The following is a 13,376-nucleotide window of genomic DNA, read 5'->3' on the forward strand; positions in this document are numbered from 1 at the left end:
TCACCATGCCCACTGTTGGTGGACCCAGGGCAGCATGTTGGAGTCGCTCCCACTGAACTCAGCACTGCTGCTGCAGCAGGAGCATTGTTTCACACATTTGATAAAAAAAGAACTAGAATGTCACACCGCACTTGCCCCAAGAACAACTGAAAAACTAGGGGGTAGAATGGTTTGCTCCTTTGTAAGACAAACACACCCAGATTTAAGGGGCACTGGGCTAACAATACAGCAGATCCATGTGTAACCCCTATCCCTAGCATTTCCCACCAGTCTGCAAGATTTTTCCGTAGAAAGGGGAAGATAACATTTTGCAACACATCCATGAGTAATTCTGAGCCACAACTCAAACCACAAGCTAAATACTTCCAAATAGGGCACCCGTTAGGAAAGGAAGGAGAAAGCAGTTGAAACAACTGCCGTTGTAGCTAAATTGCCTGCATTTATAGTGTTGCTGAGGAATCTACAGCACTTGCAGCACTTCAGAAAGCCTGAGGCTACAGCCCAATCCATATTTAGGGATGCCAGCTATTCAGAAACTATCTGCCACGCTCACAGCAGCAAATACATATCCCATGGGACCAGTGGAGTTGTAGACAGTGTTATAGTGTACAAGGTATATGAGGGTAAAGGAAGTTTATGCTTAGCCCTTCAGGTTAGTGCTGTAGTAAAACATGACACTTTTCAGCTTCAGTATCTGCAGTCCATTTCCTTACTGGTTTGGTTGCTTTCCCTTCAAAACTCTGTCAAGGTTGCTTTCCACCTTCTGACAGAGACTCCAGTCACCATACAGGGTTTAGGCTTCCTTAAATGTATTAACCCATTTCTTACAGCCTAAGTGGGAGGTAAGAGGGGATTTTGCAGAGCATACCTTAGGATAAGAGGTCAGGATGTTAAGCCAGTAGTAGAATTCATATAAACAGTTATACAGCGAGTACAGATGGATGTCAGTGTGAACCGCTTTGGAAAAGGCACTTACAGGTGCCTCTACAGCTCTGCAAACAGAGTGACTATCACATGGTAGCTAAGAGCAGCCAGAAGGATCAATCACTAACACAGTTCAGTTAAATCATTACAGAAAGAAAAATGCCTCTGCACTTGATGGAAGAAGGAAAGGCAAGTCCCTATTAATGTGTTCTGTAAGCTGGAAACAAATAATAAAGAACACCTGTACAAGGACTCTAGGTACCCTACTATCAATCAAACTTACAATCAGATAAAACAGTATCCTCGTGCAAATTTCAATAGAAATTGTTCATATTGCAGCAAGGCCCTGTACTGCTCCAGCTCCTGCCCAAGAGGGTTAACTCCACTCAAAAGCTGTCAAAGCATAAGGAGTAAAGCAAGCGATTTCAAAAAGGTTGAAGTTAGCTCAGAGAGTTAACTCACTTCTGGCTTTCACCCTTTTTTGTTAGTTTAGATAAATTCAGAGCCACAGCTTAAGGTCAAGGAATGAAGGTGCTTAGAGGGTTTTTAGAGCCTAATTCCCATTACTTGCAATGAAAGGCAGGCACTAAATACCCTTACAAATATGGGGGCACCATAGAATCTTAAGATCATTGAGTCCAACCCTTAACCTAGCACTGCCAAGTCCACCACTGAACCATGTCCCTAAGTGCCAAATCTACACATCTTTTAAATTCCTCCAGGGACGATGACTCAACTACTTCCCTGGGCAGCCTGTTCCAATGCTTCACCACACTTTTGGCATAGAATTTTTCCTAATATCCGATCTAAACCTTTTCTGGTGCAACTTGAGGCCATTTCCTCTTGTGCTATCACTTTTTATCTGGGAGAAAAGACCAACACCCCCTCGCCTACAGCCTCCTGTCAGATAGTTGTAGGGAGCGATAAGGTCTCCCCTCAACCTCCTTTTCTCCAGGCTGAACCCCCCCAGTTCCCCCCGCCACCCCCCACCAGCCTGGTGCCCCGTCCCCAGCCCCCGCCCAGCTCTGGACACGTTCCAGCCCCTCCGTGTCCCTCTGGCCGTGAGGGGCCCAGAACTGAACCCAGGATCCGAGGTGCAGCATCACCGGTGCCCAGCGCAGGGGGACGGTCACTGCCCCGGCCCTGCTGGCCACACTGTTTCTGACACAAGCCAGGGTGCTGCTGGCCCCCTCGGCCACCCGGGCACACGGGGGGCTCATGCCCAGCCGGCCCAGCCAGCCCCCCCAGCCCCTTCCCCCGGGCAGCTCCCCAGCCCCCTGCCCCCCGCCCGCAGCTCCTGGGGCTGGTGTGACCCACGGGCAGGGCCTGGCTCTGAGCTGGGGCTACCCTCACACCAGTGGCCTCGGCCCCTGGGCCCAGCCCCCCCTGCAGAGCCCCCTGCCCCCCGGCAGGGCAGCACTGTCCCCAGCCTGGTGCCACCTGCCACTGACTGAGGGAGCGCTCCATCCCCTTGCCCCGAGCATCGACACCGACATTAACCAGGGCTGGCCCCAGCACGGAGCCCGGGGGACACCCCGTGTGCCCGGTGCCAGCGGGATGGGACTCCATCCACCACCACTCTGGGCTCGGCCACCCAGCACAGAGTACACCCATCCCAGCCATGAGCAACCAGTTTCTCCAGGAGAATACTGTGGGAAACGGTGTCAAAAGCTTTCCTAAAGCTTGCCTAGGCAGACAACATCCACAGCTTTCCCTCATCCACTGGGCAGGTCACTTTGTCGCAGAAGGAGATCAGGTTAGTGAGGCAGGACCTGCCTTTCACAAACCCATGCTGGCTGGGCCTGATCCCCAGCCGTCCCACATGTGCCACATGATGGCACTCAAGACGATCTGCTCCATAACCTTCCCTGGCACCAAGGACAGGCTGACAGGCCTGAGTTCCCCGAAACCCTCCTTCCAGCCCTTCTTGTAGATGGGTGTCACCTTTGCTGACCTCCAGTCAGCTGGGACCTCCCTGGATAGCCAGGGCTGCTGACAAACGATGGAGAGTGGTTCGGTGAGCTCCTCTGCCAGCTCCATCAGCACCCTCAGGTGGATCCCATCCAGCCCCACTGACCTGTGTGTGTCTCAGTGGTGTAGCAGGTTGCTAACTGTCTCCCCTTGGATTATGGGGGCTGCATTCTGCTCCCCACCCCTGGCTTCCAGCTCAGGGAGCTGGGTACACAGAGAACAACTGGTCTCACTATTAAAGACTGAGGTAAAGGCAGTATTGAGCACCTCAGCCTTCAAACTGTGTTTCCCCCACATGCAATAAAGGATGGAGATTGTCCTTAGCCCTCCTATTGCTGCTAATGTATTTATAGAAGCACTTTCTATTGTCTTGTATGGCAGTAGCTAGATTAAGTTCTAACTGGGCTTTGGCCCTTCCACAAATTTCCCTGCACTAACTTCACAACATCCTTGTAGTCTTCCCGAGTTGCCTGCCCCTTCTTCCAAAGGTCATAAGCTCTCCTTTCTTTCCTGAGTACCAGCCAAAGCTCTCTGTGGGACTCACTCCGAGTGGGACTAGGGCATAAAGCAGATCGGATTAAGGTATATTTTCTTTGATCTCATTGCATAGGATGAAAATTTAAGAAATACATCAGTGGCAACTTTGGCTGGTTAAGATCACCCCCTAAATGAAGCTCAGCATGCCCCATTGCTTAAGGTATGAAAAATGCCCAAGAGAAAGCAGGAAATACCAGAAATAAGTGTATCCTGTAGCTAGGATAGAAAGCTGCTGACTTACCCTGTAACACAAAGACAGGCTCTCCATGCCTCAGTATGGTTTCTCTGCCAGGTTGCCCTACCTAAATGCTAGCATGCTAGCAAGTGTAATTAGGAAGGGCATCACACCTCCATGGCCCCCAGAGGCTTAATTGCCTGAATTCAGGGCATAGTTCCTAATTCAGGCCAGCTACATGACATAGAAACCCCCAAAGTACAGCTATGTAGGGCCACCCCTTTCTCCCTTGCACCAAAATCACTGTAACCAGAACAATCATGGCAGAGCAATTTGCCAGCAGCCTGGGAGAAGCACTAGCTGTGCAGGATTCATCTTCTGGCACTGCCGATACGAGTATGGAAAACAAGCTGGTGCCATTCTCTGTACAGAGAACAGTGGCAATGGTTCACTGCTGAGTGGAAAAAAAAAGTTAGACAACTGCTTTCTGAAGAGGAAAAAGGTGGAATAAAGCTGCATTTGAAGAGCTCAGGCCCTGGTGATCCTTCAGTAGACAGTAACTGTACTGTACTCTGGTCATCCTTCTGCTGGGTTAATCAAGAGGAAATGCAGCCTCTGGAATTTTCAGCTTCTTGGGATCATTAGCACCCAGTAAATTAACACAGAGATTATTTAATGCTATCATTACCTTTTTTCCCAGCTAGCAAGCTGTCTCTCTGGTGCCTTCCCAGTGCAACAAACATACAGCATCGTTATGCGAAACATGCCAATGCCAACAACCCTACAGAGCCCACCAGGACTGGAGCCACTGTGGAGGTTGAACCCAGTATCTCACTAGCCAGAGGCTTGTTGTGAAGACAAAATAAAACTGGAGTGATGACAGTGGTTTGGGGGGGGGGGGTTGGCCAGTGGATTTCAGCTGACAGGGTCATAATGCAACTATAGGATGAAGTTTTGACGTAGAGTAAAAAGCCATCGCCCAGTGGAACTGGCCAGTTTCCCCAAGCCTATGGGAGAATCACAAGGCCAATCCCTGTGCCATGAATTGCATCTCTCCCTACTTTTCTAAGTCTTTGGTGTCAAAGCTGTTTAGGTTGGACACACAGCTCACAGGAATCATTCCTGTGTCTGTCTGCACAATGATCCAAGTGAGATTACACATCCAAACCCTGTTTTCTCTTACCATTGAACTTCATTGTTTTGAGGAACTTCTGAACCAGCAGATGTGCTTCCTCAAATATTTAGTGTGCATGGCAAGAAGCACAGACAAACGATATAATGTTAAAAGCATCACTCACATGATGCTCTTTTTACAAATTCTGCCTTCAGCTTTTATTGGAAGATCTTAAAAGTTCAGTGCCCCTGTCAAATGCTCCTGCAATGGCTGCTTCTCAGCAGAGCAGGACTGCTCAACCATAAAACAAGAGTTACCCCAAGCACCAGTTCACCCAGGGCAGCAAAACAAGAGTCAGGAACAAGCTGATGTGAATGCCAAACCTCATTAGCTCGTTCAGAAAGCACTAGAACAATCCCTCATTCCAGCTCTAATGAGGTCTTGTGCTGGACATCACGGTTATTTGAGTACTGTATGCAAGCTTGCTCTCACTGCACACTGCGATGCTTCATTGGAGCTGTGGCCAAGGGCGGTCATTCCTCAAAGGTGGGTGATCAGTTGCTCTGTGGGCTCCTTTGACTGACAGCCACAATGAGACAAGAAGGAGCCAAGTACACTGGCACACCTTTGCCTACCCAAAGTGCAGCTCAGCCTCTACCAAAAGCATTGAAAAGTTCCCTGTCCTTACCAAAGCACTCTGAAGAAGACTCTGAAACTGTGAGAGCCTGAGCCCATGCAGGGGTTTGGAGAGCACCTCATGCACAGACGGCCTCACCCCAAGGGGCCTCCAGGTGCTAATGCTGTATGGACACAAATGAGCTGACGGCAGTAATGCTGCAGGGGCTAGTGCTAGAAAAAAGCATGCAACAACCAGCTGCTGCTTCTCTTCTGAGAGCAGGTCTTCATAGCACGTTAGATTTCTGCCATGAAGGACTCCAGGAGAGGCTCTAGATGCCCTACACTCAAGACTCGGCTACAGAAGCAGTCGTCAGCACCTTGAAGTAGATGTCTCCTCAAATTAAGTCCAAACAGTGGCCCGTGTCTTGAAATGTTAGGCCAGTTGTTTGTCTGCTCACATTTGTTTCTTTTAAAAGAATTTTTCTTAGAAGTATCAGACTCATCTTCCTCTGTGCCTTTCTCTCAGCAGCCTCAGAAACAGGGGTCTCCTACCCCTTACTCCTGTGTGAAGCCATTCCAGAGACCTAATAAAATAGTTCCCTGGCCAGTAGTTTTCCCCTGGTAGGGCCCTGCATGCTGTTCCATATGTCTTTCATAAAGGCACAAACCAACCCCAAGCACTCTGACTACAGCAGGTTTTCACAAACAGCTGCATAAATCCAAGATAACTTCAAGTAAGCATCCTAAGGGCTCTGTCCTGTTCCCGTATAACCATCAGGCAGGGAAATTCTCAAGGAGCAGAAGCAATTTTGTTCAGATGCCACATGGGATCCAAGTTTTGTACTGAAGTTTTTCATAATGAGTAACAAGCACTGGGAGCATGAGGTACAGGGCTGACATGAAAGCAGGAGCATATCCTCTAATGAGACCAGTTTAATTGTCCATTTTATTACTCTTATATCTATTCCACTAAAGTCCCAGTACTGTTCTTAGTGCTGTATGAACCCTGAAATACAACAGTTCCCACTGCTCACAATTTATTCCCTAGTCTTTGCAGTATTCAAGCACCTCTCTCTTGTTCTGGGCCTAAGTCCACTATTCAAGCACCGTTTAAATATTTAAAGCCTCTATTCACCTAACCTACAAGGTATCACTTAACTCCACAGGCACTGAAATCCCTGGAGTGCCCACGAGTCCACAGGCTGACGCCCACGGAACACAGGGGATGTCTGGCATCTGACCTGCCGCTTGGAGCCCCACAATGCAGTGCCCAGAGGACCCAATGTAGGCCTTTCAGTCAGAGTGGACAAACGCCTATTTTCCAACACCTGACAACTGGCATCACCTACCCGGGGTGAGCTGGAGGCCACCAAGAGGTAAAGGAGTAATAGGCTGTCTCTGCAACAAATCACAATGCTGAAGAGATGGGGACAAAAAAGAGCTGTCAGATATGAACGTGCAGCACGGTAGAGCTGGCTGATGAAACCCTGCAATGGTTTGGCTCACTGACCTGACCAAAAACACCTCATTTCCCAACTGCCATCACTTCCAACATCCAAAAGTGAATAAAGAAGAACAACATGAAGAGTGGATGTCTGCAGAAGCAGGGCTAGGTCTGCTGCCAATTCCTTGACTGGTTTGCAGAGAAATATAAATGTTTAGGAGCCTGTAAACGTGACCTCTGCAGGCCACAGATTTTGAATAAGTGAACTTTAGTTTCTTACAGGTCAATATCTCCAGCTGGAAAATGCAAATGACGCTTGAAAGCTTTGCAAAGCTCTCAAAGGCCCTGGGGTGGTGGATATTATGCAAATACAAGTGGTTAGTGTTGTCATTACAGCAGCAGTCTCTGCAGCAGAGCCTCAACTTGCTAAATTGTAAGGGGTGAGGGAGCATGGATATTACCAGGAGGAAAGGGAATGGAAAAGTGAAGCAAGGGCATTCTTTCCAGAGAGAGAGAGAGAGAGAGAGAGAGAGAAACAGAAGGAGAAAGTAACCAGCAAATACCTCTGATAATGAGAAGAGTCCCTGTATCTCAATCCTTCAGAGAGTTTGGTTTGTCCTCCCTCTGCTGCTGTGGCAGGCCAGCATCTCCACAGCCCAAAAGAAATTCAAGATGCATTAGACTGCGGATCTTCCCTCCTCACCCCCTACACCTTTCCCAGATCAAATTTTCAGGGATTCATACTTTTAGTAATATACTCCTTTGAAAACAGAGGCTAACCTGGAGGCAAGTTTGTTTGTCAGGGTGATACTGCTTTGGGATTAGGCATTTACCTATCAGAGAGCCTGCAAGCTCAACGAAGTTCACTTCTCCTCTCTTTGCTTGGAGTAAAATGATTCCACTTGTCCCCCACATCCTTTGGTGCCAATGTTAAACTTAGCGAAACAGCAGTTTAAACCACTGGCAAGAGCCAATTTGATTATCATCCTGGAGGGATGAAGTGTCACCCCCCCTGCAGCCACATAACACTGAGCTAAACCTCAGCAGAAGCCGATTCAGAAAACTGATTTGAGTTTGACTTCCCTTGATTCGACTTGGGAAATTACACTATGAGCCGAGGAAGGACCAACGGTGTATTTTTCGCTTTTTGGCCCCAGTCAGAGCAAGGGCAGTTTGAGCAGGAGCTGAGCAGGGACTTGCCTGTTTGCCCACACACAGCAGCCAAGGGAGCCCTGGCAGCACCTGAGCCGAAGTGGGAGCTCTCACCCTGCCTCTTGGGGCCTGGACGGGGTCAGGCTGTTGCTCTTACGAAGAAGAGGAGCTTCCCTGTCAACAAACCACTGCCACCTGCTCTCCAGCTCCGGCCTGTCCTCCCCCCTCCTTCCAACCTGCCACCCCAAGCATTGCTCTGCTTCCACACCTCCCAGTACTGTGTTTCTTTTAAACGACACCCAAACTCTCCAACACACAGCTGGAAATCACCCAGCAGAAGCTTCTCTCATGTGGCTTTCAAGACTTTTCAAAGGAACTTGAAAAGAGAAAGTTACAAGGAAAAATCATCAAATATTTCCCCCAGATTTGATTGCCTTCTGGGAGAGACACTTGCACCAAGCAACCTCCACCAGAGCACACTAAAAGCAAGCCCTCTGCCTGGCTCCTACCGGAGCACCACCTTGCTGAGAAGGCAACAGTGCACAAGACAGAGCAATCCACCAACCTCCTTCACAAACACGCGTATCCTTCGCTTTGGAAATCTAGCTCCACGTTGTTAAGCTTGTAATCACCCCAGAAGCTGTCAAGCCCCGCTGCAGGTTGCCTCCCACAAGGGAACAAGAATTTCTTCTGCTCCAGACCCTGTGTTTCCAAAACTGGAAGCAGGGACAGCCATTTCTCAAGCTGGGCCCCTTCTCCAGGAGGACAGCAGGCTCCCCCTTCCAGGTGTATGAGCCCAGCAGGCAAACAGTGTCACATACCAGGAATAAACAAGGCTGCATAGCAACCACTTCTCCGAAGAAATCTGGAGCATGAGATGCAAGGAATATCTTTTGTTGCCAGGGCTCGCAGGCAGCTTGCTGGGTGCTACAGCCACAAGCACCCAAGGGACCTCAGCAGCACCCACACCTGCCTGCCTGCAACAGCTGCATGAGAATCAGCCCTAAAGCTTTGCACAACACTCAAGCAAACACTAGAGTATGCGTGCTGGAAACTGATAAAAGGGAGGGGGAAGTGTCCTCCCCCCTTCGCTGCAGGATTTGATGACATCTCGGTATGTTAAATTGCTTAGGTAGGCAGTGTGAGCTTGGAGCCCGTCTTGCTTACATACCAGCCCTAAGCACTGTGTTCACACAAGATCAGAAAACGAGGAGAACTAATTCCTTCAGCCTGGCCATCTCCAATGTGGCACAACCACAGTAACTGCAATCTCCACTAAATGCTGCCAAACTGGAATACACACACCCATTACAAATAATTTATACCTTTTCCCCTGTGCTGTGGATAATTGTGCAATATGCAACACAGAACGGAAATTTAGCTTTGCTACTGCAAGTGTTTTGTTGTTGTTACGTTCACTCAAAAGCTACTTTCAAATGTAAAAACAATAATATTTTCATCATTTCCATGTCTAGTTTAGAAATCTTCCATAACAAGGTCACAGCTGGCTGTTTTTATAAACACCCATGTACACAAAAAGAGAAGTTTTGTACAGAGGTGCAAGGGCTCACATGAGGTTCTCTGTTAACCATGAGGAACCGGAGTTCAACCAATCTTTACAATGATTTGGATGGAGAGTGTCCACGTGAGTACTATAAGAAAAGGAATTCAGACACTAAGCAGCGAGTCCTGGGCAATTGTATCCAACCTACAAGCAAACAGGTAAGTGGGAAGGGGCTCTTTAGTTGTAAAAAAGTGCAATAATTCAGCTCCTACAGGTGGGAAAAAACCACAGAAAACCATCTGTAGGAGTTAGCAAGCCTCCTCCAACTAGCAAAGGCAGAACACGCACCATGTTGTGATTTGGGGAGGTGACCGTCACTTCACTTGGTAAAAGCAGCAGCAAAGCCAAAGGGAAGCATCTTCCTGTCACTGCCGAGCCACCGCCTTGGTGCTGGTGCTGTAGGAGTAAAGGATTAAACCAAGCAATTCTCTCAGCTTCTCCAAGGCTGAGGAATCAGCTATGTGAGAAAATAACAACCCTATATATCGCCAAACAGCAGAACAGTAGCTGATTGCAGCAAACGGGTCTCCAAATGTGACATCTCCTGCATGAAACAGAAGAATTCTTCTGAAAGGCTTCTCTCTTTTGCTATAAACAAGAGGCAGAGGGCTGCCCTCACAATCCAGCACTACTTTAGACCTTAGGAGACACAGGGAAAATTCTGCCTCAGCCCTGTTGCACGCTTCAAGCAAGACTTAACTTGCTCCAGTTCCTGCCTGCAAAGCAAGCATAGCAGAAATGCTGCTTGTTCACCTTTCTTCGTATGTTCTTTTAAGGCAATAAATCCTTGAAGGTAGGGAATTGTCTCTTCCAACACGTGTGCATCATCTAACAGCGCTGGCACAGCCATCAACTAGGGACTTTACTACAAAATAGTGGTGGCAGGAGATCTTCCAAAGGACTTTCCTCAGTACAGTGTTTGGTCGTTCCCTTTAAGGGCCCAGCAGTGAGCTACCAGCTCAGCTCTAGTGAAAAAGTTAAACTCCTGGGTGTCTCAAAGTGAGCACTTCCACTGGGAAACAGCATCACCAGCACTGAAAAGTGTGACCCTTGTTAAATCACCAAAAGTGACAATAGCAGAGCAAAGATGGTCAGCTGGTCAGACTAAGACCATCCAGGAGCATCTAATGTCCAAACTCCCGCCCTAAGCACCTGCTTACACTCTCTTCTCTTTTGGCTCAGTACTGCTGAAGCTGATGGGACAAATTCAACCAAAAAGAAACTGGAGAGCCTACACGCTTAGCCTTAGGAAGAGTAAGCCAAAGTTTTCTTTCATACTTTCTAAAAGGAAGAAAAAAAATGCAGCCATGATCGGGGAACAGAGTACCTTCCCTCCTGAGCCTAACTTGTGTCAGAACCACTTCACCTCCCACAGCGTCACCCAAGGGCCATGCTCTTCTGTCACCTGCACACTCTGTAATGATGCAGTACGTTACATGGGGGAGGGCCAATTTCCACGTGCTCACATGCATCCTGGAAATGAAGCTGGTGATGGCTATCACTGTTCCTTTAGACAGCCATGGAATAAGCCTTGTTACGAAGTCAAACACTCCCTCTCATCCACCTATAGCACCCCAAGCCCAAGCACCTTTGCCAGTCGTGTGTCCGTCGTCCCCCCTCCCCCGCATCAAAGAATAGTCCAATCATGCCTCACAAGTTAACATAACAAATTGCCTTGAAAAGCCCTTTCTCTAGACACGAAGCATGGCCTCTCTGTTTCAACAAACATCTTTGCTAAACCTCCACATTCTGCTTTGAAGCCTCAGTGCACCACAGGTGGGAACACAGGGCTGAGCAGGGCTTTCCCACCATCTGCAGCAGCAATGGAACTCATACCACCTTACACACTTGTCTAGAGAAAGCTGCTCAGCTATTCATCTCAGCAGGTTTTCTTTCACATGGCTTGCTTGCTGAGGGGCACGGTTCGTGGCAGCCTCCTGGTGCACAGACAGCTTCTTTTTTGTTCATGGGAACCTCTGCCAGTTCAGGAGCCCTTGGGCTTTCCCCATGGCAACTTCATTTGTGTATTGGGCGAGGGAGATCGATACTGCCTGGCATACAAGCCCCAGGGAGAAACAGCCCAAGCACACAGAGTAAATGTTAATTAGAGCCCAGCAGACAGGTTTGTAGTAGGGAGCTTATACAGACCTTCTGCTTACATGACCTACAGCAGCAGAAGCCCTTTCTTAATTTACTACTGGAGACACCAATGAAGCTTTGCAGACTGGTAGGGAAGAGCTGAGTTTCAGTAACAAGTACAAGCTGTGCTCCAAAGCTTCCTCCACTGATAAAAATTAATGTCAGCTGAAATACCAACATAGAGAAAAGGTGGGTATGAAGGCCTTTTATTTTTAACATGTTGATTTTTATCAATCCTGAATTCACAGTGATCAGAAAAGAGAGGAAAGAGCTGGACAGAAAATGGGAAGGATACAGACACTGCTGTACCTTCCTTCCTTCATCTGCTGTTTTACCCACTCCTGGGGAGTATCAAGACTTCCCTGGCTTTCCCTTATTCATTAGACACTGTCTCCTAACCAGCAGGGTCCCAAGAGCTTTGAGAGACAGACCACCTTCTACAACCCTTCCTCCACCAAGTGCTGGGATGAAGAATCAAATTATTCAAACAGTGACAAGAGAGGTGTGCAGGGCATGCAGCTCAGTGCCAAGAAAGGCAAGCAGAGGGGAGCTGTTAGGATACAAAAGCATGCAAGGTAGAAAAACCTGCAGCTTTGGCATCTACATTTTCAGAAATCCCCCTTGCAGTGGAAGACTTGCGCACCACTGCGCACCGAGGCCAATGCTTGAAACAAAAATCTCAGAAAACCAGTACTTTGGTTTCCTTAAAGATGTGTTTTGTGAACAAAGCTCATGAAAGAAAATGGGAAATGAAATGACAACTTTCCACTTTAAAAGCATAAACACACATACTCAGAAACACTAAGGTCAGAGAAACTTATGACAGTAGTACTTTGGATTCATAATTACGTTGCAACTTCCCTCTGCATTGCCACAAGTGGCACTTAACAGCTCTTCATGACATCACTCAAGAAGTGTAAAAATACACTGGGAAACTGAGGCAGACAAAAGCGCTCCAGCCTCACTAAGGACATCAGAGTAAAAAAAAACTGCAGGGAGAGCAGCAAAGCACAGCTTCTCTTGATCTAGCAACGACTGTCTGTGGCTGGGTAACAACTGGGAATGGGTCAGCTGGAGAAGAAAACGCTGAGGCATTTCAAAAAGAAATCTAAAACAACATAGGGTTTAAGGGTACTATTTTCCTTTACAGAGATACTTTATTAAGAGCTGCCAGATCAGCAGTATCAGAGCTTTATATGTGCGGATCAGGAGCTTTCAGGCTGATGGATAGAGTATCTTGACTACAGCTTGCCAAATTTTTCCAGTGGAGAAACACAGTGATTCCACCAAATTGATGTGATCTATGGAAACATGTTTATGTTTCACAGCAATAGCTGTGAAAGGGGTTTAGAATTAAACATTTGATATTTTTTCTTCAACACCTTCCATGAAATTATAAAATGATCTCCATTCTGAGTAACCTTAATTGAGCACAGTGAAACCCTACCTACCACCTGCCTCAGACACATTTCCAGATCAGACCTTGTTGAGACAAAAGCCTATTCCCCATGCTCCTTCAATACAGTGGAGCAGAAATTGCTGTATGCCTGGGAAGTCATAGAGAATATTTTAACATCTACAAGGGTTGAAAAACAGGACTTCAGGAGGCTTCTTGGACAGTCACAATACAAAGGGATGCAGGCCAGAAAGTTCCGAGCTGCAAGTGTGTACTTGAGGACAAGGATGAGGTGTCCCAGACACTCAAGCACATCACAGCACCAGTCCCCAAAGAGGACCC

Source organism: Falco rusticolus, chromosome 12, assembly GCF_015220075.1.
Source record: "Falco rusticolus isolate bFalRus1 chromosome 12, bFalRus1.pri, whole genome shotgun sequence".
NCBI lineage: Eukaryota > Metazoa > Chordata > Aves > Falconiformes > Falconidae > Falco > Falco rusticolus.